We start from the raw sequence: 26,102 nt of genomic DNA on the forward strand, positions 1-26,102 counted from the left end.
CTCAGGTAGACTGTGGTCATAAAGGGATGGACACGGTCAGCAGTAGCACTCAGGTAGACTGTGGTCATAAAGAGATGGACACGGTCAGCAGCAGCACTCAGGTAGGCTGTGGTCATAAATGGATGGACACGGTCAGCGGCAGCACTCAGGTAGGCTGTGGTCATAAAGGGATGGACACGGTCAGCAGCAGCACTCAGGTAGACTGTGGTCATAAAGTGATGGACACGGTCAGCAGGAGCACTCAGGTAGGCTGTGGTCATAAAGGGATGGACACGGTCAGCGGCAGCACTCAGGTAGGCTGTGGTCATAAAGTGATGGACACAGTCAGCAGCAGCACTCAGGTAGACTGGCCATAAAGGGATGGACACGGTCAGCGGCAGCACTCAGGTAGGCTGTGGTCATAAAGGGATGGACACGGTCAGCGGCAGCACTCAGGTAGGCTGTGGTCATAAAGGGATGGACACGGTCAGCGGCAGCACTCAGGTAGGCTGTGGTCATAATGTGATGGACACGGTCAGCGGCAGCACTCAGGTAGGCTGTGGTCATAAAGGGATGGACACGGTCAGCGGAAGTACTCAGGAAGGCTGTGGTCATAAAGTGATGGACACGGTCAGCAGCAGCACTGAGGTAGACTGCGGTCATAAAGGGATGGACACGGTCAGCAGCAGCACTCAGGTAGACTGTGGTCATAAAGTGATGGACACGGTCAGCAGCAGCACTCAGGTAGGCTGTGGTCATAAAGGGATGGACACGGTCAGCAGCAGCACTCAGGTAGACTGTGGTCATAAAGTGATGGACACGGTCAGCAGGAGCACTCAGGTAGGCTGTGGTCATAAAGGGATGGACACGGTCAGCGGCAGCACTCAGGTAGGCTGTGGTCATAAAGTGATGGACACAGTCAGCAGCAGCACTCAGGTAGACTGGCCATAAAGGGATGGACACGGTCAGCGGCAGCACTCAGGTAGGCTGTGGTCATAAAGGGATGGACACGGTCAGCGGCAGCACTCAGGTAGGCTGTGGTCATAAAGTGATGGACACGGTCAGCGGCAGCACTCAGGTAGACTGGTCATAAAGGGATGGACACGGTCAGCGGCAGCACTCAGGTAGGCTGTGGTCATAATGTGATGGACACGGTCAGCGGCAGCACTCAGGTAGGCTGTGGTCATAAAGGGATGGACACGGTCAGCGGAAGTACTCAGGAAGGCTGTGGTCATAAAGTGATGGACACGGTCAGCGGCAGCACTCAGGTAGGCTGTGGTCATAAAGGGATGGACACGGTCAGCGGCAGCACTCAGGTAGGCTGTGGTCATAAAGTGATGGACACAGTCAGCAGCAGCACTCAGGTAGACTGGCCATAAAGGGATGGACACGGTCAGCGGCAGCACTCAGGTAGGCTGTGGTCATAAAGGGATGGACACGGTCAGCGGCAGCACTCAGGTAGGCTGTGGTCATAAAGTGATGGACACGGTCAGCGGCAGCACTCAGGTAGACTGGTCATAAAGGGATGGACACGGTCAGCGGCAGCACTCAGGTAGGCTGTGGTCATAATGTGATGGACACGGTCAGCGGCAGCACTCAGGTAGGCTGTGGTCATAAAGGGATGGACACGGTCAGCGGAAGTACTCAGGAAGGCTGTGGTCATAAAGTGATGGACACGGTCAGCGGCAGCACTCAGGTAGGCTGTGGTCATAAAGGGATGGACACGGTCAGCGGCAGCACTCAGGTAGGCTGTGGTCATAAAGTGATGGACACAGTCAGCAGCAGCACTCAGGTAGACTGGCCATAAAGGGATGGACACGGTCAGCGGCAGCACTCAGGTAGGCTGTGGTCATAAAGGGATGGACACGGTCAGCGGCAGCACTCAGGTAGGCTGTGGTCATAAAGGGATGGACACGGTCAGCGGCAGCACTCAGGTAGGCTGTGGTCATAATGTGATGGACACGGTCAGCGGCAGCACTCAGGTAGGCTGTGGTCATAAAGGGATGGACACGGTCAGCGGAAGTACTCAGGAAGGCTGTGGTCATAAAGTGATGGACACGGTCAGCAGCAGCACTGAGGTAGACTGCGGTCATAAAGGGATGGACACGGTCAGCAGCAGCACTCAGGTAGACTGTGGTCATAAAGTGATGGACACGGTCAGCAGCAGCACTCAGGTAGGCTGTGGTCATAAAGGGATGGACACGGTCAGCAGCAGCACTCAGGTAGACTGTGGTCATAAAGTGATGGACACGGTCAGCAGGAGCACTCAGGTAGGCTGTGGTCATAAAGGGATGGACACGGTCAGCGGCAGCACTCAGGTAGGCTGTGGTCATAAAGTGATGGACACAGTCAGCAGCAGCACTCAGGTAGACTGGCCATAAAGGGATGGACACGGTCAGCGGCAGCACTCAGGTAGGCTGTGGTCATAAAGGGATGGACACGGTCAGCGGCAGCACTCAGGTAGGCTGTGGTCATAAAGTGATGGACACGGTCAGCGGCAGCACTCAGGTAGACTGGTCATAAAGGGATGGACACGGTCAGCGGCAGCACTCAGGTAGGCTGTGGTCATAATGTGATGGACACGGTCAGCGGCAGCACTCAGGTAGGCTGTGGTCATAAAGGGATGGACACGGTCAGCGGAAGTACTCAGGAAGGCTGTGGTCATAAAGTGATGGACACGGTCAGCGGCAGCACTCAGGTAGGCTGTGGTCATAAAGGGATGGACACGGTCAGCGGAAGTACTCAGGAAGGCTGTGGTCATAAAGTGATGGACACGGTCAGCGGCAGCACTGAGGTAGACTGCGGTCATAAAGGGATGGACACGGTCAGCAGCAGCACTCAGGTAGACTGGTCATAAAGGGATGGACATGGTCAGCGGCAGCACTCAGGTAGACTGGTCATAAAGGGATGGACACGGTCAGCGGCAGCACTCAGGTAGACTGTGGTCATAAAGAGATGGACACGGTCAGCAGCAGCACTCAGGTTGGCTGTGGTCATAAAGGGATGGACATGGTCAGCGGCAGCACCCAGGTAGGCTGCGGTCATAAAGTGATGGACATGGTCAGCGGCAGCACTCAGGTAGACTGGTCATAAAGGGATGGACACGGTCAGCGGCAGCACTCAGGTAGACTGGTCATAAAGGGATGGACATGGTCAGCGGCAGCACTCAGGTAGACTGGTCATAAAGTGATGGACACGGTCAGCAGCAGCACTGAGGTAGGCTGTGGTCATAATGTGATGGACACGGTCAGCGGCAGCACTCAGGTAGGCTGTGGTCATAAAGGGATGGACACGGTCAGCGGAAGTACTCAGGAAGGCTGTGGTCATAAAGTGATGGACACGGTCAGCAGCAGCACTGAGGTAGACTGCGGTCATAAAGGGATGGACACGGTCAGCAGCAGCACTCAGGTAGACTGGTCATAAAGGGATGGACACGGTCAGCGGCAGCACTCAGGTAGACTGTGGTCATAAAGAGATGGACACGGTCAGCAGCAGCACTCAGGTTGGCTGTGGTCATAAAGTGATGGACACGGTCAGCAGCAGAACTCATGTAGGCTGCGGTCATAAAGGGATGGACATGGTCATTGGCAGCACTCAGGTAGGCTATGGTCATAAAGTGATGGACACGGTCAGCGGCAGCACTCAGGTAGACAGGCCATAAAGGGATGGACACGGTCAGCAGCAGCACTCAGGTAGACTGGTCATAAAGGGATGGACACGGTCAGCAGCAGCACTCAGGTAGGCTGTGGTCATAAAGCGATGGACACGGTCAGCAGCATAACTCATGTAGGCTGCGGTCATAAAGGGATGGACACGGTCAGCGGCAGCACTCAGGTAGACTGGTCATAAAGGGATGGACACGGTCAGCGGCAGCACTCAGGTAGACTGGTCATAAAGGGATGGACATGGTCAGCGGCAGCACTCAGGTAGACTGGTCATAAAGTGATGGACATAGTCAGCGGCAGCACTCAGGTAGGCTGCGGTCATAATGTGATGGACATGGTCAGCAGCAGCACTCAGGTAGACTGCGGTCATAATGTGATGGACATGGTCAGCAGCAGCACTCAGGTAGTCTCGTGGGGTGACGTAGGGTAGGCCCTCCAGCTGGCTGCAGCCAGGTATACTTGGCAACACGTGGCATAAGCATCTTTGATACCATTTGGCCAAAACCCCCTCAACCAATCAGAACAAAGGATACGCCCACAGACTAATGCCAAGGTATTTTAGACAGATTTCACAATAAAAGTGAACTTCAAATTTTGATGAACTTCTTCGTGGAAAAGGTAATGTGAAGATTGGATAAGATCAGGCAACATCATGTTAAACATTTCTAATAAGTTAATCAGGGATTCACTGGTTAAAATATGTCGTAACAGACTGGACATCAATATACTGTATTTTCTCCTTTTGAAAGAGGTACACCAGGATACAGCGGCTTGTCAGCTATACTTTCACTGTCCTGGAGAGAGTGACAGTGAGAGAGAGAGAGAGAGAGTGAGAGAGACAGATGTAAATATGTAAGCAGCAGCAGAATAAAATTGAAATATAATTTCATAATGTTTTACTTATGCAAATGTCATTTTTGAGAAATGTTTGGCTCACATTATCACCAAATTGATGACAATATCACCATTTACTACAAAACTTTGAACTCAATAATTAACAAAATAATATATAAGAAATAAATTGAGAAACTAAATTTCCTGTTACAGACAATTTATCTTAAAATAGTTTGATGTTCAGAATGCTCCTCACTCCACTTCACGCAACTTTAACCCTTAGGAGTCTGAAGGTGTTTTGGAGCCCTGAAGAGATTCTGACATGTCCTGACATTTGTGTATTTTTCAGTTACTTATAAACATATAAATGTCTCAAGTCTGATAACATTGTATTCAGCAGAAACTGGGCTACAATAATATATGAGCAGCATGTATGTACAAGTCGTTATATTGGAGAAAAAAACAGTTATGCGTTATTATTGAAAACAACAAAAAAATAAGTCACTGAAATTAGACCACAAAACACATTCATGACATTTGTGTACAAGACTTTTGTGACCTGGATCTTGTAGTGTAGAGGTTTTACTTCAAAATGATGTGACAATCATCTCACTTACTCATTTACAGAAAACAATACATTCATTTAAATTTTCTAAGACACTTTTTGTTTAGAAAGGCCATATGCGAGGAGGTGGGAATGCTCATGAATAATGCTGTAGTTCACACCAGAGAAGACAAAGACCTGCATAATGAGCTGTATAATTACCCCTTTCAGTCAGGTATCGGACAGAGGAAAGTGCTACAAGAAAATAATTTGAGGACAGAAACATATTTCTTGGTTTGTGGTTTATTTAGCATGCATGTCCCGATGTGAGGTGCTGGTGAAGGCAAGGGTGATGCAGACACATTCCTAAAAACAAATAAATAAAAAAATGTTAGCATCTCAAACATTTACATCCGAAATGTTTGTGCTAAATAACATTACCGATAGCAGTATTATAGGCTAAACAAAACGGAGCCAAATATATATTAGCAACCATAATCTAAAGCTATCCAAAACGAGATGAAATACATTAGAACATTTACAAACATCTGTAAACTCCATAAGGCATTATCTTAGCCACCAGGAAACAACATGTTTGCTACATAAGGCAGCATGTTAGCAGAGTTATCTACATGCTACACTAACCTATGTAAATGGCATTGAAAGCCAATGTTTCACATAAGCTGACAAAAGCTAGCTGAAGTGAGGAAAATATTTACTAATATTAGTTTAATATTATCAGAATAAGAGTTATATAAGACTTAATAACTTACCCCAGGGCTGTCAAGTTTTGAAGACAGGCAAGAGTGACATTCCACAGGATGCCTTTTCATTGGTTGTTGTGTTGTATTTTACCCAGATACAATAGTACTATTTTCTGATTGGCTATTGTGTAGGCCCTTTCTTTTTTTTTGATTGGCTGGTAAGTGACAGGCTCTTGGGACAAATCTTGTCCGACTTCAACGTCATGAAAGAGGCGTGTTTCCGATGGGAAGCGACGTTTTTCTTGACGTTTCGTGACGTTTTCATCCGAGTTCCGACTTGGAGAGAAATAGTCGAACGCACCATAATGTCACTCAACTCATAATTTCCGAGATCCGAGAGAAAAACGAACGCACCATTAGACTGTATGTGTTTTTAAGCTGGGGGGCGTGGCCTTGTACGCATGCTGCCCGGACTGTTTTCCGTGTGAATGGCTGTGGGCGTGCCCTGCCTCGGGTCATTAGCAGATAATGAAGTGCGACAGAAATTCTGTGCCTCTCTTTGGTTTCACATGGATTACATAAACTGAAAATATTTATTTTTCATTTAAATTGCTTTATTTAAAAGTAGACACTTTAAGCTTTCTATAGATATATTTCTCATGTCTGTCTGTGCAGTATTCGCGGAGTTTCAGTTCATTTTAGTGACGTGTTTCAAAAAGATTTTCGCGGAGACTGAGACGGCTGAAAGCGCACCCTGTTTCTTTTCTTTATTTTACAAAAGCACAATGTTTTGTGGATATTGTGAGTATACATGAATAAAAGTAGACCATTTACAGATTCAAATGATGTACTACACTTACGTGTATGATCAAACATGACGACGCATTTTAAATTCTTTTCACGGTTACCAGAAAAAAATGCAAGTGTACCCGCCGGCGGGTCCGCCGACTCCTAAGGGTTAAAACACGTAAGGACCATGTTAGGCCAAAAGCTGAACAATGTTTGTGGGCAACACTCTTGATTTCCCCAGGAGATCTAGACATAGCATATACACTCACCTAAAGGATTATTAGGAACACCTGTTTCTCAGGTGTTCTCATTAATGCAATTATCTAATCAACCAATCACATGGCAGTTGCTTCAATGCATTTAGGCGTGTGGTCCTGGTCAAGACAATCTCCTGAACTCCAAACTTAATGTCAGAATGGGAAAGAAAGGTGATTTAAGCAATTTTGAGCGTGGCCTGGTTGTTGGTGCCAGACGGGCCGGTCTGAGTATTTCACAATCTGCTCAGTTACTGGGATTTTCACGCACAACCATTTCTATGGTTTACAAAGAATGGTGTGCAAAGGGAAAAACATCCAGTATGCGGCAGTCCTGTGGGCGAAAATGCCTTGTTGATGCTAGAGGTCAGAGGAGAATGGGCTGACTGATTCAAGCTGATAGAAGAGCAACTTTGACTGAAATAACCACTTGTTACAACCGAGGTATGCAGCAAAGCATTTGTGAAGCCACAACACGCACAACCTTGAGGCGGATGGGCTACAACAGCAGAAGACCCCACCGGGTACCACTCATCTCCACTACAAATAGGAAAAAGAGGCTACAATTTGCACGAGCTCACCAAAATTGGACAGTTGAAGACTGGAAAAATGTTGCCTGGTCTGATGAGTCTCGATTTCTGTTGAGACATTCAAATGGTAGAGTCAGAATTTGGCGTAAACAGAATGAGCCGACACCTTATCGTGGTGGAGGGGTTTGCGTGTTCCAATGATCCCAGGAGCTAAGTTGCCTGGGGCTTTATGCCCCTGGTAGGGTCACCCAAGGCAAACAGGTCCTGGTAGGGTCACCCCTGGAGCCAGGCCTGGTGGTGGGGCTTGATGGCGAGCGCCTGGTGGCCAGGCCTACACCCATGGGGCCTGGTCGGGCTCAGCCCGAACAAGGCACGTGGGTCCCCCTTCCAATGGGCTCACCACCTGTAGGAGGGGCCATAGGGGTCGGGTGCAATGTGAGTTGGGCAGTGGCCGAAGGCAGGGACCTTGGTGATCCGATCCTCGGCTACAGAAGCTAGCTCTAGGGACATGGAATGTCACCTCTCTGGTGGGGAAGGAGCCTGAGCTGGTGCGCGAGGCTGTGAAGTTCCGACTAGATGTAGTCGGGCTCACCTCGACGCACGGCCTGGGCTCTAGAACCAGTCTCCTCGAAGGGGGCTGGACCCTCTTCCACTCTGGAGTTGCTCACGGGGAGAGGCGCCGAGCTGGGGTGGGCATACTTATTGCCCCCTGGCTGGGCGCCTGTACATTGGGGTTTACCGCGGTGGATGAGAGGGTAGCCTCCCTTCGCCTTCGGGTGGGGGGACGGGTCCTGACTGTTGTTTGTGCTTATGTGCTAAATGGCAGTTCAGAATACCCACCCTTTTTGGAGTCCTTGGAAGGGGTGTTGGAGAGCGCTCCTCCCGGGGACTCTCTCGTTCTGCTGGGGGACTTCAATGCTCACGTGGGCAATGACAGTGAGACCTGGAGGGGCATGATTCGGAGGAACGGCCCCCCCGATCTGAACCGTAGTGTTGTTTTATTATTGGACTTCTGTGCCCGTCACGGATTGTCCATAATGAACACCATGTTCAAGCATAAGGGTGTCCATATGTGCACTTGGCACCAGGACACCCTAGGCCGCAGTTCGATGATCGACTTTGTGGTCGTGTCATTGGACTTGCGGCCGCATGTATTGGACACTCGGGTGAGGAGAGGGGCGGAGCTGTCAACCGATCACCACCTGGTGGTGGGTTGGCTCCGCTGGTGGGGGAGGAAGCCGGTCAGACCTGGTAGACCCAAGCGTATAGTGCGGGTCTGCTGGGAACGTCTGGCGGAATCCCCCGTCAGGGGGAGTTTCAACTCCTACCTCCGGCAGAACTTCGCCCATGTCCCGGGGGAGGCGGGGGACATTGAGTCCGAATGGGTCATGTTCCGTGCCTCCATTGTCGAGGCGGCTGACCGGAGCTGTGGCCGTAAGGTGGTCGGTGCTTGTCGCGGCGGCAATCCCCGAACCCGCTGGTGGACACCGGCGGTGAGGGATGCCGTCAAGCTGAAGAAGGAGTCCTATCGGGCCTTTTTGGCCTGTGGGACTCTGGAAGCAGCTGATGAGTACCGGCGGGGAAAGTGGAACGCGGCTTCGGCAGTTGCTGAGGCAAAAACTCGGGTATGGGAGGAGTTTGGCGAGGCCATGGAGAACGACTTCCGTATGGTTTTGAGGAGATTCTGGTCCACCATCCGGCGTCTTAGGGCGGGAAAGCGGTGCAGCATCAACACTATTTATGGTGAGGATGGTGCACTGCTGACCTCAGCTCGGGATGTTGTGGGTCGGTGGAAGGAATACTTCGAAGACCTCCTCAATCCCACCGACACGCCTTCCAATGAGGAAGCAGAGTCTGAGGACTTGGGGGTGGACTCGCCTATCTCTGGGGCAGAGGTCGCTGAGGTGGTTAAAAAGCTCCTCGGTGGCCGGGCCCCGGGGGTGGATGAGATCCGCCCGGAGTTCCTCAAGGCTCTGGATGTTGCGGGGCTGTCTTGGTTGACACGCATCTGCGGCATCGCGTGGACATCGGGGGCGGTGCCTCTGGATTGGCAGACCGGGGTGGTGGTCCCCCTCTTCAAGAAAGGGGACCGGAGGGTGTATTCCAACTATAGGGGGATCACACTCCTCAGCCTCCCTGGTAAGGTCTATTCAGGGGTGCTGCAGAGGAGGATTAGGGTTATGGTTAGTGGTTAGGGTTAAGGTTCGGTTTATAGTTTGGCGATAAACCCCATCTGCGCCCAAGGGCAACAGTTAGGCATGGGCCTATCTGGCCCTATTCATCCCCCCGCTTACATGCTCCCTAGTCCTCCCACTACAATTGCCCTCTGAAATTGTTCCTCCCCTTTAAATTTTGTCCACAGGGTTATGGTTAGTGGTTATGGTTATGGTTATGAGAAGGGGTTAAAAACCCCAGGGCCTGTGACCCCAGCGTCCCAGGGCCACAGAAATGCACTGGCCAATTGGGGTCCATGCATCCACCTGCTTACGCACACCTTATCCAATCCCCAACTGAGGCTATAATGGTCTTTTTTCTTTACAGGGGCGACGAGATGAAGACGGACGACGAGGAATCCAGGATCCCAGGACAGCCCGGAGGAACAGGTAGGAGGAGCGACAACGCCATCAAGGTAGGTATTGGCCGTGAACTATGACTTATATACGTCTACTAGACTTTGGGGAAATCCATTCACCTCATTTTCAGGTTTACCAGTGCCAGACACCCAACGGCTACTGGCCTGCGAGGGATAAAGAGCACCATACCGTGGCCTCGTATCTCCCCCCGGTGTCCCCCGGGTGGAGTCACACAATGAACCAAGGACCTCATAAAGGTCCATCTACTCCCATCCATGTCCAAATGATTATAAATAAAAGTTATTGCACCACCACTGTGTCCCGCATCCTTCCTCCACGGAAGCCAGATGGATATTGAGGGGACACAGTGGGTAATTGCTATATAAATAAAGGGGCAAAGGTCAAAGCAAAATATATTGTGTGGGACCCGGCTAAAGAGCCTTATGGTCAAGGGAATTATGGTTAGGGATCCGGCATAGTAGCCTTAGGTAGGGGGACTTAGGGTTAGGGACCCGGCCACTAGCCTTATGGTCCAGGGACTAAGGGTTTGGGGTTAGGGTTAGAGGTTATGGTTAGGGTTAGGGTTAGGGTTAGGTGTAAGTAGTTCTATCTCGATGACTCTCCCCACTCTGTCTGACGACTAGAGCAGTTTGGTATAGAGAGCCAAAGGCAATGCACGGGCCGGCGCTTGTCACTCTGTTCCCAGGGTCCAGAAATCACGTTCATTGCACACTTCATGAGTCACCACGGTGTCTAAATGACGTAAAAGTTTTTAGATTATTAGGTTAAGGTTTATTTTGTTGTCAATATACCTTACGGTTAAATAGGTTAGCATGATTTACTAAATGTTAAAGACTTTGGTCCGAAAGTGTTAGGCCTGTTTTTAAAGGTTAAGTTTAGGCATATATTCTAATTGGTTAGGTTTAGAAAGAGACAAAGGTTAAGGTTAATTTAGTTAACTGTAATCTTAGGCAGTCAAAAGAACTAATTTAGTCTAGGTTTAAGCAATAACCCTGAGTGGTTAAGGTTAGGAAATGACTAAGGTTGAGGCTAATTAAAAATTAGGTTTTAGATCATCAGAAAGGTAAGTAGATTTAAGTTTAGATTGAAAAGGCTTACGGTTTTAAAAGAATTGTGGGACACCTCATCAGTGGTGTACCTCGAGATCATCGGGTGTTTCACCATTTACCACCAGACACCCTCACTCGAAGGCAGGACCCCGGGGTGATCAAGTCCCGGGGCGTGTCCCATAGCCAATTTAGGGTTATGGTTAGGCTAAGCTTGGCATTAACAGCTAAAGGTGGTTAATTGGATCTTTTAAGAGAATTTATTTTGGTCTGTGCCAAGCTTTAAGTTTTGTTTAAAATTATTGGTTTTGGAATTGAACGGTAAGTATTTTGGCTAAAATGGTTACATCTAAAGGTAAGTTTGCGAAGGTAAGTGTTTAGCGATTTAAAGTTGAGCTAAAATTATGTAAGGCAGAATCAAACGTATGTGGTGCAAAAATGTGCTGTTGTATGGGTGGGGCTAACCCCCATAGAAGACTTGGCCACGTTTAAGGTCTTCGACGCCATAGACCACCACATCCCACGTGCTGTCCAAGTGGACCTGGGAGGGCCGTATACTTACCCCTTGTTCAGGTTAACAGATTGCTTGTTGACACCGTAAGGTTACCACAATCTGCCCAGACAAGGTTGAGAAAGAAGGTCTCCTATGAAGAGAGCCGGTCAAGTCCCCCAGAAAAGGAGAACAAGCCTGACCAGAGTCCAAAAGGAATCTTACCGAAGGTTCTAGTAGAGTGAGGGTCTCTTGGAGGATCCAAGGCAAAAGCCTTCAAAAAGGCTCTGGTGGAGGAGATTGTGCTCAAGGTTGAAAGTCTGGAAGTCTTGAAGGTCTAGAAGACGATTCGTGACGATGTGGCGTGTAAAAGGACCAGAGCTAAAAGGGTACTCTATAATGGGAACCCGGCTTTCCGCTCGTGGTGTGGAAAAAAAAGGATAGAAAAGATAAAGGTTTACCCCGTAAGTGGATAGAGGAGATCGAGACGAGTCCGGTGATATGCGTTTTATCCCGATCGGACTTGCGGAAGGTGAGATATTCGCGTGTAAAGAAATTTTTCAACGACCAAGTGCATTATGGGTAAACAAATCGTGGATGGGCGTGGTTAAAACCAGAAAGTGGGAGGAGTTTGCATATTTTAACAGTGCATTATGGGTAAAAAACCGAAAATAAAACCGTGAGTGAAACTAGTCGTGAAATTCATGTGGTTTAGGCCGAGATGAAGGCCAGGTCATGGATTTTTGGATCCGTCAGTGAGACCTCGTCTCACATGAGGCCTCCTGGGGCCTCTTTTGTGAAACTAATACGGGTTCTACTATGGTTCTAGTAGAATCTATTATTGGTTGAGTCACCAAACGGAGTCTCAGCCAGGAGAGACTCCGTTCTGTCAAAAGAAAACCATGGGAACTCTTCTGGGTTAAGATTAGAAAATACAGGAGTATAAGGTTCCAGATAAAGAATAGAAGTTCCAAAAAGAAAATGGGTTCCAGATAAGAATTAGGCCAAGGGATCCAGGTATGGTTACAGGTATGGTTACAGATAGGAATTAGGCCAAGGGATCCAGGCAGGGTTACAGATATGGTTACAGATAGGAATTAGGCCAAGGGATCCAGGTAAGGTTACAGATAGGAATTGTATTGTGGTTATGGTTTGTAGATGTGGTCAGAAAAAGCATTAAATGTATCATGATGCGAGAAATGGCTATGATTCTAAGGAAAGGATTAGGATTAGGTGACTGGTTAAGGTAAAGGCGTAAAGGTTAGAGTTTTGGTTCCTAAGAGGTTTAGGGTTAGAATGGGGCATCAGGATCAGGTTAAGAAGAGCCCAATCAAGTTGTTGAGTTAGGTTTAGATAACTAAATCCAAAGATTATAGTTTAAGGTTTAGGTAACAGTCCCAGTGTTTTAGGTTTACACACTAGACCTGAGGTAACGGCTTTAGGATTAAGCAAAATCTCTCTTTCTTTATGTGGTCGGCGTTGATCCTCAAGGTCCTAGTTTTAGACCATGGTTTTAGGTTTAGGTAATATCCCCAGTGTTTTAGGTTTAGGGATCATTCCTGAGGTTATGGTTTAGGATTAGGCAAGATCTCCTGTTCTGTTCAAGGGTTATGGTTATGGTTAGGGTTAGGGTTAGGGTTAGGGTTAGGGTTAGGGTTAGGGGTTAGGGTTAGGGGTTAGGGGTTAGGGTTAGGTACCTTACACCGTTTAAATATTTATTTTACGCGAATGCATTCAAAAATCCCATATAAAGTGTGCATATATGTAACCAACAGTGGTTTTTTGTAAAAAATTGGTTGCATTTGTGAACCTCAATGTTAATTTCCCATATGGTTCATAAATGCATTTTTGACACATGTTTAAATTTTGGACCGTTTTTTAATGCAATTATGAACATTTAATTTTTATTTTTTAGGTAAATCCCTTGCACATACACCAGGAGGCATCAGTGAGCATCACAAAAAAACATTATTTCATTTCTGATTTTAAAGTTACGCTTTTGCACTTGTGAATTTCTGATTTTCATTTGCAAAAACTTTGAGCTACGGGTTCGAAATTTCTTAACCAAGTTACCCGCCTTTAGGTGCACCTGGTTAGGGGAGATCTACATCCTACGACTGTTGGTTCTGTTTTGACTCATCGGTGGACTCTGGCAATGCTGGCCAGGACTCAGTGCACCTTCCCTGGGTTGGCTATCAAAGGACAGCTCGGTAGTCCCTTCGGGCCCAAGACAGCCGGCCAACTTAGGACAAAGGCCCCCTGACCTTAAGGCCCCATGTACACTCAGGCTGACCCAGCTTTCAGTGCACCTTCCCCGGCTACACTTTGGACTAGCCACTGCCAACCACTTGGCCAACAAGGCCATTTGGGCCCGGGACGATGAGCCCTGCGGGCTCTTCGGAGAGGGGTCTGCAGAGAGGGCCCTTCGGGCCCAAGACAGTCCGGCCTGCAGGGCCCTTCGGGCCCGGGAGGATGAGCCCTGCGGGCTCATGGGAGAGGGCCCTTCGGGCCCAAGACAGTCCGGCCTGCAGGGCCCTTCGGGCCCGGGACGATGAGCCCTGCGGGCTCATGGGAGAGGGCCCTTCGGGCCCAAGACAGTCCGGCCTGCAGGGCCCTTCGGGCCCGGGAGGATGAGCCCTGCGGGCTCATGGGAGAGGGCCCTTCGGGCCCAAGACAGTCCGGCCTGCAGGGCCCTTCGGGCCCAAGACAGTCCGGCCAGCTTAGGACAAAGGGCCCCTGACCTTAAGGCCCACATTCAGTCAGGCTGACCCAGCTTTCAGTGCACCTTCCCCGGCTACACTTTGGACTAGCCACTGCCAACCACTTGGCCAACAAGGCCATTTGGGCCCGGGACGATGAGCCCTGCGGGCTCTTCGGAGAGGGGTCTGCAGAGAGGGCCCTTCGGGCCCAAGACAGTCCGGCCTGCAGGGCCCTTCGGGCCCGGGAGGATGAGCCCTGCGGGCTCATGGGAGAGGGCCCTTCGGGCCCAAGACAGTCCGGCCTGCAGGGCCCTTCGGGCCCGGGACGATGAGCCCTGCGGGCTCATGGGAGAGGGCCCTTCGGGCCCAAGACAGTCCGGCCTGCAGGGCCCTTCGGGCCCGGGAGGATGAGCCCTGCGGGCTCATGGGAGAGGGCCCTTCGGGCCCAAGACAGTCCGGCCTGCAGGGCCCTTCGGGCCCAAGACAGTCCGGCCAGCTTAGGACAAAGGGCCCCTGACCTTAAGGCCCACATTCAGTCAGGCTGACCCAGCTTTCAGTGCACCTTCCCCGGCTACACTTTGGACTAGCCACTGCCAACCACTTGGCCAACAAGGCCATTTGGGCCCGGGACGATGAGCCCTGCGGGCTCTTCGGAGAGGGGTCTGCAGAGAGGGCCCTTCGGGCCCAAGACAGTCCGGCCTGCAGGGCCCTTCGGGCCCGGGAGGATGAGCCCTGCGGGCTCATGGGAGAGGGCCCTTCGGGCCCAAGACAGTCCGGCCTGCAGGGCCCTTCGGGCCCGGGAGGATGAGCCCTGCGGGCTCATGGGAGAGGGCCCTTCGGGCCCAAGACAGTCCGGCCTGCAGGGCCCTTCGGGCCCGGGACGATGAGCCCTGCGGGCTCTTCGGAGAGGGGTCTGCAGAGAGGGCCCTTCGGGCCCAAGACAGTCCGGCCAGCTTAGGACAAAGGGCCCCTGACCTTAAGGCCCACATTCAGTCAGGCTGACCCAGCTTTAAGTGCACCTTCCCCGGCTACAAAAGGTACCTAGCCACTGCCAACCACTCGGCCAACAGGGCCCTTCGGGCCCGGGAGGATCAGCCCTGCAGGTTCTTCGGAGAGGGGTCTGTGGGTAGGGCCCTTCGGGCCCAAGACAGTCCGGCCAACAGGGCCCTTCGGGCCCAGGAGGATGAGCCCTACGGGCTCATCGGAAAGGGCCCTTCGGGCCCAAGACACTCGCCCAAGACAGTCCGCAAGCTGGGCCCGAAGGGCCCGGGACGATGAGCCCGCAGGGCTCTTCGGACAAGGCCCTTCGGGCCCAAGGCAGCCGGCCAACTTAGGACAAGGGCCCCCTGACCTTAAGGCCCACATATGGTCAGGCTGACCCAGCTTTAAGTGCACCTTCCCCGGCTACACTTTCGACAAAGGGCCCCTAAACTTAAGGCCCACATTCGGTCAGGCTGACCCAGCTTTAAGTGCACCTTCCCCGGCTACACTTTCGACAAAGGGCCCCTAAACTTAAGGCCCACATTCGGTCAGGCTGACCCAGCTTTAAGTGCACCTTCCCCGGCTACACTTTCGACAAAGGGCCCCTAAACTTAAGGCCCACATACGGTCAGGCTGACCCGGCTTTGAGTGCACCTTCCCTGGGTACAGTTTCACCGAGGGCCCGCTGGTTCCCAGACTCCCCTGTGACTTAGGGTTATGGTTTCAGCTGGCACTTAGGGTTACGCTTGCAGATGGCACTTATGGTTATGCTTCCACCTGCTACTTAGGGTTACGCTTGCAGCTGGCACTTAGGGTTATGCTTGCACCTTCTACTTAGGGTTATGTAATGGGCCCTTCGGGCCCAAGACAGTCCGGCCTGCAGGGCCCTTCGGGCCCGGGAGGATGAGCCCTACGGGCTCATGGGAGTGGGCCCTTCGGGCCCAAGACAGTCCACCTGCAGGGCCCTTCGGGCCCAAGACAGTCCGGCCAGCTTAGGACAAAGGGCCCCTGACCTTAAGGCCCACATTCGGTCAGGCTGACCCAGCTTTAAGTGCACCTTCCCCGGCTACACTTTCGACAAAGGGGCCCTAAACTTAAGGCCCACATTCGGTCAGGCTGACGCAACTTTAAGTGCACCTTCACCGGCTACACTTTCGACAATGGGGCCCTAAACTTAAGGCCCACATACGGTCAGGCTCACCCAGCTTTAAGTGCACCTTCCCCGGCTACACTTTACGGCTTGGGGGAGAGACGAGTGGGCAGCTTATGCTGGAGCCTGGTTGACGATGACTCTCACATAATATCCTGCTAGTACCGTGCACGGGCACCTCCCACAATGACCGCACCCAAGGGAGGGCGGGGCGGCGAGGCCCGTGCGGCTTCCCTTCTGCCTGGCTGGAGGCCTAGTTTCATCTCGTCCCTTTTGGAACATCATGTTGGCCAAAAAATCTAAACATAAGACCAGGCAAGCTTCTGAAAGGTACCCAGAAGTAAGTGCACCATCTCTGGGTACACTTATGACAAAGGCCCCTTGACCTTAAGGACCTCCTAAGACCAGGCAACCCAGAATGAAGTGCACCTTCCCTGTGACTTAGGGTTACTGTCACACCTGCTACTTATGGTACCACCCACAGTGCCCGCACCCAAGGGAGGGCGGGGCGGCGAGGCCCGTGCGGCTTCCCTTCTGCCCGGCTGGAGGCCTGGTTTCGTCTCGTCCCTTTTGGAAGATGATCATGTTGGCCAAAAAATCTAAACGTAAGACCAGGCAATCTTCTGAAAGGTGCCCAGCTTTCAGTGCACCTTCCCTGGGTACACTTAGGACAAAGGCCCCTGACCTTAATTACCTCCTAAGACCAGGTAACCATCTGAAAGCTACCCAGGAGTAAGTGCACCATCTCTGGGTACACTTATGACAAAGGCCCCCTTGACCTTAAAGGCCTCAGCTCTCCCCCACACCTTAAGGCACAACTGCCATCATAATCATATAGCCCAAATCTGACCTCCTACGACCAGGGAACCGTCTGAAAGGTACCCAGCATTAAGTGCACCTTCCCTGCGACTTAGGGTTACGGTTGCACCTGCTACTTAGGGTTATGGTTGCACCTGCTACTTACGGTTATGGTTGCAGCTGGCACTTAGGGTTATGCTTGCACCTGCTACTTATGCTTATGATTCCACCTGCTACTTAGGGTTATGAAAGACAGCTGGCCCAGGCTACCCAGGGTTAGATGCACCTTCCCTGGGTACAGTTTCACCGAGGGCCCGCTTGAACCCTAGGTCAATCTACCGGTCGGCCCCAGTAACCCTAGCCGGCTTTCAGTGCACCTTCCCTGGGTACGGTTTCACCGAGGGCCCGCTGGTTCCCGGACTCCCCTCTGACTTAGGGTTATGGTTTCAGCTGGCACTTATGGTTATGCTTCCACCTGCTACTTAGGGTTATGCTTCCACCTGCTACTTAGGGTACCACCCACAGTGCCCGCACCCAAGGGAGGGCAGGGCGGCGAGGCCCGCGCGACTTCCCTTCTGCCCGGCTTGGAGGCCTGGTTTCGTCTCGTCCCTTTTGGAAGATGATCATGTTGGCCAATAAATCTAAACGTAAGACCAGGCAACCTTATGAAAAGTACCCAGGAGTAAGTGCACCATCTCTGGGTACACTAATGACAAAGGCCCCTGACCTTAAGGACCTCCTAAGACCAGGTAACCATCTGAAAGGCACCCAGGATTCAATGCACCTTCCCTGGGTACAGTTTCACCGATGGTCCCCTTGAACCCTAGGTCCATCTACCAGTAGGCCCCGGTAACCCTAGCCGGCTTTCAGTGCACCTTCCCTGGGTACCGTTTCACCGAGGGCCCGCTGGTTCCCAGGCTCCCCTGTGACTTAGGGTTATGCTTCCACCAGCTACTTAGGGTTATGCTTACACCTGCTACTTATGGTACCACCCACAGTGCCCACACCCAAGGCAGGGCGGGGCGGCCAGGCACGCGCGGCTTCCCTTCTGCCCGGCTGGAGGCCTGGTTTCGTCTCGGGACTTTTGGAAGATGCTACTTAAGGTTATGTAAAGGGCCCTTCGGGCCCAAGACAGTCCGCCCAGGGGAGAGGGCCCTTCGGGCCCAAGACAGTCCGCCCAGGGGAGAGGGCCCTTCGGGCCCAAGACAGTCCGCCCAGGGGAGAGGGCCCTTCGGGCCCAAGACAGTCCGCCCAGGGGAGAGGGCCCTTCGGGCCCAAGACAGTCCGCCCAGGGGAGAGGGCCCTTCGGGCCCAAGACAGTCCGCCCAGGGGAGAGGGCCCTTCGGGCCCAAGACAGTCCGCCCAGGGGAGAGGGCCCTTCGGGCCCAAGACAGTCCGCCCAGGGTGCCCTCTGGTCCCAGGATCCTGATCTCCATGGGAGCCTTGGTGCCCGAGCTTTAAGCCCCCCCCCGACTGCTGCCACCCCCGACCGCCCACCCCCCGAGGTTTATCCCCTTTAAGCGCCGCAAGATGGAACTCCGGCCATCTGGTCAACCATTTGCAAGTTCGGCCATCTGGTCAACCTTTCCTACCTTGGCCATCTGGTCAACCCTTTCCTACCTTGGCCATCTGGTCAACCCTTTCTAAGTTGCACTATTTAACAAAGTGCGACTTAGCCATCTGGTCAACCCTTTCCTACCTTGGCCATCTGGTCAACCCTTTCTAAGATGCCCTATTTAACCAAGTGCGACTTAGCCATCTGGTCAACCCTTTCCTACCTTGGCCATCTGGTCAACCCTTTCTAAGATGCCCTATTTAACCAAGTGCGACTTAGCCATCTGGTCAACCCTTTCCTACCTTGGCCATCTGGTCAACTGACCCATTCGGGCCCATGTCAGCCAGCCTAGGACGTGCCCTTCGGGGCCCTGGGGAAACAGTCGACCAGACGGCCTTATTTCAGGCGGTTGACCAGGTGACCACATTTTGTTCTGATTTTAAATGTTGCATTCATGGATTTATGAGTTCATGAAATAAACGGTGTATTTTTGATCTCACTGTTCAGATAGTAAATAATGCTTTCGTGGTTTACAATGTAATTCAGATTTTCATAATGCTTTTCCATACTATGGTCTTAGGGTGACACCTAGTGGTCAAACGGTGGGATAGCGGCACCTAACTCAAAAGTTAGATTCCGGACATGTTTTAAACGTGATTTTACGTAATTGCATGATTTTTATTTAAAATCTGAACTTCACAAATGCAATTTTGCTCCGGGTCCCTGATTAGGGTTAGGGTTAGGGTTAGGGTTAGGGTTAGGGGTTAGGGGTTAGGGGTTAGGGGTTAGGGTTAGGGTTAGGGTTAGGGTTAGGGTTAGGGGTTAGGGGTTAGGGTTAGGGTTAGGGTTAGGGTTAGGGGTAGGGTTAGGGTTAGGGTTAGGGTTAGGGTTAGGGTTAGGGGTTAGGGTTAGGGTTAGGGTTAGGGTTAGGGTTAGGGTTAGGAACCCCAGGGCCTGTGACCCCAGCGTCCCAGGGCCACAGGCATGCACTGGCCAATTCGCATCCATCTATCATCCACCCGCTTGCATGTCCACCATGCATCCCCAACTGGGGCTTTGTTTAATTAAAGTTCTTTTTGTTTCCTTTGTTTTTCAGGAAGAGATGACAACGACGAGACGACGAGAAGAAGGAGCTCCAGACCCCAAACAGGCATCCCGGAGGACCACACAGGAGCAGCGATGGCGACACAGGTAAGTATTTGCCCTTATATATTCCTTTATTAAGGCTTAAAACTAATTTGCCCTGCATTTTTCCTTCATAGGGACTTTCTACTAAGGCACCCCCTCAGACCTAACATTCCGATGGTTCACAGCGTGGCCCCCCATAACCAACGCCGGACCGAAAATGGCACCCCCAAGGTCTGGCTTCTGCCCTCTATCAGGCATGCAAACCCCCTGTGTTAACCAATCACTAACCCCCGGGGCCCCCCGGAGACACCTCCCGGTGCCCAGGACCCCCCCAAAAAGTCAATCCGCCGCCATCCTGGCCGGATTTAATAATAATCAAATTGATTCCTCCACTACTGTGTTCCACATCCTTCCTCTATGGAGGCTTAGCAGAAATGAGGGAGACACAGTGTGGGATTTTCTTTTTATAGGGCGGTTAATTAACCTTATATATTTTTTTGGTTTAGGGACCCCGGCTGTTTTGCCTTAAGGTCAGGATTTGGTAATTAGGGTTAGGGACCCCGGCAGATAGGCCTTAGGGTTGGGAGGGTTATTAGGGTTAGGGACCTAGGCCGATTGGCCTTAGGGGTGGGGGATAGGTTAGGATTAGGGCTAGGGCAGGGTTTAGGCCTAATTAGGCATAAGAGCCATATCGATTGTGGTAACCATGATCTGCAAGTTCTGGGATTAGATCAGGTCCCAATGCGCATTTCGGGCTGCCACGCCCTCATCAGGGAACCGGCGAAAAAATTGGTAGGCCCACTGGGCTTCTAAATCAATGGCGACATGAAGAAGGTGGATGCGATGGACCCGAATGGCACGGGCTGGTTAGGGATAGGAGATGGGGTTAGGAACCCCAGGGCCTGTGACCCCAGCGTCCCAGGGCCACAGGCATGCACTGGCCAATTCGCATCCATCTATCATCCACCCGCTTGCATGTCCACCATGCATCCCCAACTGGGGCTTTGTTTAATTAAAGTTCTTTTTGTTTCCTTTGTTTTTCAGGAAGAGATGACAACGACGAGACGACGAGAAGAAGGAGCTCCAGACCCCAAACAGGCATCCCGGAGGACCACACAGGAGCAGCGATGGCGACACAGGTAAGTATTTGCCCTTATATATTCCTTTATTAAGGCTTAAAACTAATTTGCCCTGCATTTTTCCTTCATAGGGACTTTCTACTAAGGCACCCCCTCAGACCTAACATTCCGATGGTTCACAGCGTGGCCCCCCATAACCAACGCCGGACCGAAAATGGCACCCCCAAGGTCTGGCTTCTGCCCTCTATCAGGCATGCAAACCCCCTGTGTTAACCAATCACTAACCCCCGGGGCCCCCCGGAGACACCTCCCGGTGCCCAGGACCCCCCCAAAAAGTCAATCCGCCGCCATCCTGGCCGGATTTAATAATAATCAAATTGATTCCTCCACTACTGTGTTCCACATCCTTCCTCTATGGAGGCTTAGCAGAAATGAGGGAGACACAGTGTGGGATTTTCTTTTTATAGGGCGGTTAATTAACCTTATATATTTTTTTGGTTTAGGGACCCCGGCTGTTTTGCCTTAAGGTCAGGATTTGGTAATTAGGGTTAGGGACCCCGGCAGATAGGCCTTAGGGTTGGGAGGGTTATTAGGGTTAGGGACCTAGGCCGATTGGCCTTAGGGGTGGGGGATAGGTTAGGATTAGGGCTAGGGCAGGGTTTAGGCCTAATTAGGCATAAGAGCCATATCGATTGTGGTAACCATGATCTGCAAGTTCTGGGATTAGATCAGGTCCCAATGCGCATTTCGGGCTGCCACGCCCTCATCAGGGAACCGGCGAAAAAATTGGTAGGCCCACTGGGCTTCTAAATCAATGGCGACATGAAGAAGGTGGATGCGATGGACCCGAATGGCACGGGCTGGTTAGGGATAGGAGATGGGGTTAGGAACCCCAGGGCCTGTGACCCCAGCGTCCCAGGGCCACAGGCATGCACTGGCCAATTCGCATCCATCTATCATCCACCCGCTTGCATGTCCACCATGCATCCCCAACTGGGGCTTTGTTTAATTAAAGTTCTTTTTGTTTCCTTTGTTTTTCAGGAAGAGATGACAACGACGAGACGACGAGAAGAAGGAGCTCCAGACCCCAAACAGGCATCCCGGAGGACCACACAGGAGCAGCGATGGCGACACAGGTAAGTATTTGCCCTTATATATTCCTTTATTAAGGCTTAAAACTAATTTGCCCTGCATTTTTCCTTCATAGGGACTTTCTACTAAGGCACCCCCTCAGACCTAACATTCCGATGGTTCACAGCGTGGCCCCCCATAACCAACGCCGGACCGAAAATGGCACCCCCAAGGTCTGGCTTCTGCCCTCTATCAGGCATGCAAACCCCCTGTGTTAACCAATCACTAACCCCCGGGGCCCCCCGGAGACACCTCCCGGTGCCCAGGACCCCCCCAAAAAGTCAATCCGCCGCCATCCTGGCCGGATTTAATAATAATCAAATTGATTCCTCCACTACTGTGTTCCACATCCTTCCTCTATGGAGGCTTAGCAGAAATGAGGGAGACACAGTGTGGGATTTTCTTTTTATAGGGCGGTTAATTAACCTTATATATTTTTTTGGTTTAGGGACCCCGGCTGTTTTGCCTTAAGGTCAGGATTTGGTAATTAGGGTTAGGGACCCCGGCAGATAGGCCTTAGGGTTGGGAGGGTTATTAGGGTTAGGGACCTAGGCCGATTGGCCTTAGGGGTGGGGGATAGGTTAGGATTAGGGCTAGGGCAGGGTTTAGGCCTAATTAGGCATAAGAGCCATATCGATTGTGGTAACCATGATCTGCAAGTTCTGGGATTAGATCAGGTCCCAATGCGCATTTCGGGCTGCCACGCCCTCATCAGGGAACCGGCGAAAAAATTGGTAGGCCCACTGGGCTTCTAAATCAATGGCGACATGAAGAAGGTGGATGCGATGGACCCGAATGGCACGGGCTGGTTAGGGATAGGAGATGGGGTTAGGAACCCCAGGGCCTGTGACCCCAGCGTCCCAGGGCCACAGGCATGCACTGGCCAATTCGCATCCATCTATCATCCACCCGCTTGCATGTCCACCATGCATCCCCAACTGGGGCTTTGTTTAATTAAAGTTCTTTTTGTTTCCTTTGTTTTTCAGGAAGAGATGACAACGACGAGACGACGAGAAGAAGGAGCTCCAGACCCCAAACAGGCATCCCGGAGGACCACACAGGAGCAGCGATGGCGACACAGGTAAGTATTTGCCCTTATATATTCCTTTATTAAGGCTTAAAACTAATTTGCCCTGCATTTTTCCTTCATAGGGACTTTCTACTAAGGCACCCCCTCAGACCTAACATTCCGATGGTTCACAGCGTGGCCCCCCATAACCAACGCCGGACCGAAAATGGCACCCCCAAGGTCTGGCTTCTGCCCTCTATCAGGCATGCAAACCCCCTGTGTTAACCAATCACTAACCCCCGGGGCCCCCCGGAGACACCTCCCGGTGCCCAGGACCCCCCCAAAAAGTCAATCCGCCGCCATCCTGGCCGGATTTAATAATAATCAAATTGATTCCTCCACTACTGTGTTCCACATCCTTCCTCTATGGAGGCTTAGCAGAAATGAGGGAGACACAGTGTGGGATTTTCTTTTTATAGGGCGGTTAATTAACCTTATATATTTTTTTGGTTTAGGGACCCCGGCTGTTTTGCCTTAAGGTCAGGATTTGGTAATTAGGGTTAGGGTTAGGGTTAGGGTTAGGGTTAGGGTTAGGGTTAGGGTTAGGGGTTAGGGTTAGGGTTAGGGGTTAGGGTTAGGGTTAGGGTTAGGGTTAGGGTTAGGGTTAGGGTTAGGGGTTAGGGGTTAGGGTTAGGGTTAGGGTTAGGGTTAGGGTTAGGGGTTAGGGTTAGGGTTAGGGTTAGGGTTAGGGTTAGGGGTTAGGGTTAGGGTTAGGGTTAGGGTTAGGGTTAGGGTTAGGTTAAGGTAAGAATTAAATGTTTAGAACAACACATTGTGTTTCAGGGTGCACTGGCAACACTATTCCAGTTGTCCTTTATAGGTATGAACCTTTACTGGGCAGGGAAAATACCCTTGGATGGGGGCTATGCTGAATCATAATACGGCGATGATGGCGATGGCGACGGGGACAACGGCCTAAATGACTATATCCCTGGAAGGTAAGTATGAGGCAGGCAAAGATAAAAAGGTAAGTACATTTCTATTGTTAGTAAAATCATTGTTATGTTTTATATTAATTATTTTATTATTTTTATACAGGTCCCTGCAGGTAAAACCAAAAATGGAACCTGATGCTAGCAGTATACCTGATTGCAATGTTACGCCCCCTAGTGGTCAAAGATCATAATTCAACCCGAGGGGATTTTTTTGGTAAGTATTAAAATCACCCTAAGGTAAGTTAAAAAAATCTTATTAAATAAAGCATATCTTTAAGGATGAAAGCCCAGGTAAGTATTAGTAAGGTAAGTGAGAAAGGGGGGACTTTGGGGTTAGGGAGAGAGAGGGGGGACAAAACTTTGGGGTTAGGGAGAGAGAGGGGGGGGAACTTTGGGGTTAGGGAGAGAGAGGGGGGACTTTGGGGTTAGGGAGAGAGAGGGGGGACTTTGGGGTTAGGGAGAGAGAGGGGGGACTTTGGGGTTAGGGAGAGAGAGGGGGGACTTTGGGGTTAGGGAGAGAAAGGGGGGACTTTGGGGTTAGGGAGAGAGAGGGGGGACTTTGGGGTTAGGGAGAGAGAGGGGGGACTTTAGGGTTAGGGAGAGAGAGGGGGGACTTTAGGGTTAGGGAGAGAGAGGGGGGACTTTAGGGTTAGGGAGAGAGAGGGGGGACTTTAGGGTTAGGGAGAGAAGGGGGACTTTAGGGTTAGGGAAAGAGGGGGGAAGGGGACTAGGGGTAACCAAAAAAGAATGGTTAGGGTTAGAATTAAGGTTGTGGTAAAGGTTTTTCTAAACCTGCAAAAAAGAAAAGAAGGGAAAAAAAGTATGGAAGATGAGGGAAGGAAAGAAAAGGTTTTGTCAACCATATCACTTTCAACAGGAGTCAAGAATTTCAAGCTTAGATAATTCAATAGTTTATAGTTTATTATGCTCCTTGATTGCCTCTCCTCCTTCTGCTGTAAATTGCTTTGATGTGAAAAGGGGAGAAAAACCTATCCTATGAACCAATTTCATCCAAACAAATGAAATTATAATAACGAAAATACCTAGAATCATCCCTATTATAAATGAAGTAAATAAATATGCTAAATAGATAAAAAATAAATAATTAATAACTCAATGGATTAAAATTTATTATATAAAACTAAAACCACTAAAAACTGATCTCCCTTAGACGGCGGACATTGAAATCAGTATACTTCATATTAGAATAAGTGCAATTAAAAAATAGAAAGTGCTAATTATCAATAGATGTTAATATTGTTAATAATCAATACCTTTCAACACCCATATCTGTTATTTAAATAAAATCATTGACTGCCCGTACTTTCCATCGGCCAAGGAGTAACTTGTTCACACCAGGATTTGAAGATTCTGTATGTTGTATCCTTGGTCCAATGCACCGGATTTCTAGGATCTACTTTAAAGTGTAAGTTATCTATTACATCCAGCGGGTCCGCCTTAATCACAATGTACTCATTGAGTAACATTAAGGTATCTTGTTGTTGTTTTGGCAGTAAATCTGAAAAGTGAATAAGCGGTGTGTGAATGCTCGCATTGGGAAAAACCCTTTTAGCTACCCTCCAGAGCTCCTGCAACTGTTTAATAGCAGTTTTTTTCAGGTGCTGGTCCCGATTATTGATTCCAGCTGCCAGCACAACTGTGTCTGTTGCCGGCTGGGGGGGTAATTTTTGTAAAATCTGCGAGAAGTTCCGAAAAGTAGCCCCCGGAAAACTGTCAACCTGAATTTTGGGATCTGTAATTTGTGTGATTCGACTTAAATTACCATCATCGATGAAAACCGTAGGTTTGTGGACCTTCAGTGACCATTCTGTACTTTTTTTGCCTGTACTTTGATGTACACATGGTCGCCCCTTGTTTGGCTTCCTAAGATCCACAAAGTCCTCCTCCGATGTAATGGAGGAGGCGCCCTCTACGGATTCCCTATTGTAAAGTGGTGATATGTACCCTACGGTCCCTACTGCTGTTTTTTTAGGGGAAGACTCAGATTGGGCTTGAGGCGGGATATATCTTCCCTTCACCTGCCCCTTCATCATTTTGTCTTTTGTAACAGCAACACTGCCCTCCAGAATGTTTAGTTCTGGGGTAGGGGGACCTGAAGGAGTACAATTAGACATGTAATTACTAGCA

At 50.6% G+C, this 26,102-nt stretch overlaps 1 pseudogene; it reads left to right on the forward strand.

Annotated features, from left to right (window-relative positions):
* The window catches only part of LOC140591835 (zinc finger protein basonuclin-2-like), a 154,742-nt pseudogene extending 143,068 nt beyond the window's left edge, over positions 1-11,674 (forward strand).
* Positions 11,675-26,102: the final 14,428 nt, after the last annotated feature.

This window comes from Paramormyrops kingsleyae, chromosome 6, assembly GCF_048594095.1.
Source record: "Paramormyrops kingsleyae isolate MSU_618 chromosome 6, PKINGS_0.4, whole genome shotgun sequence".
Taxonomy (NCBI): Eukaryota; Metazoa; Chordata; class Actinopteri; order Osteoglossiformes; family Mormyridae; genus Paramormyrops; species Paramormyrops kingsleyae.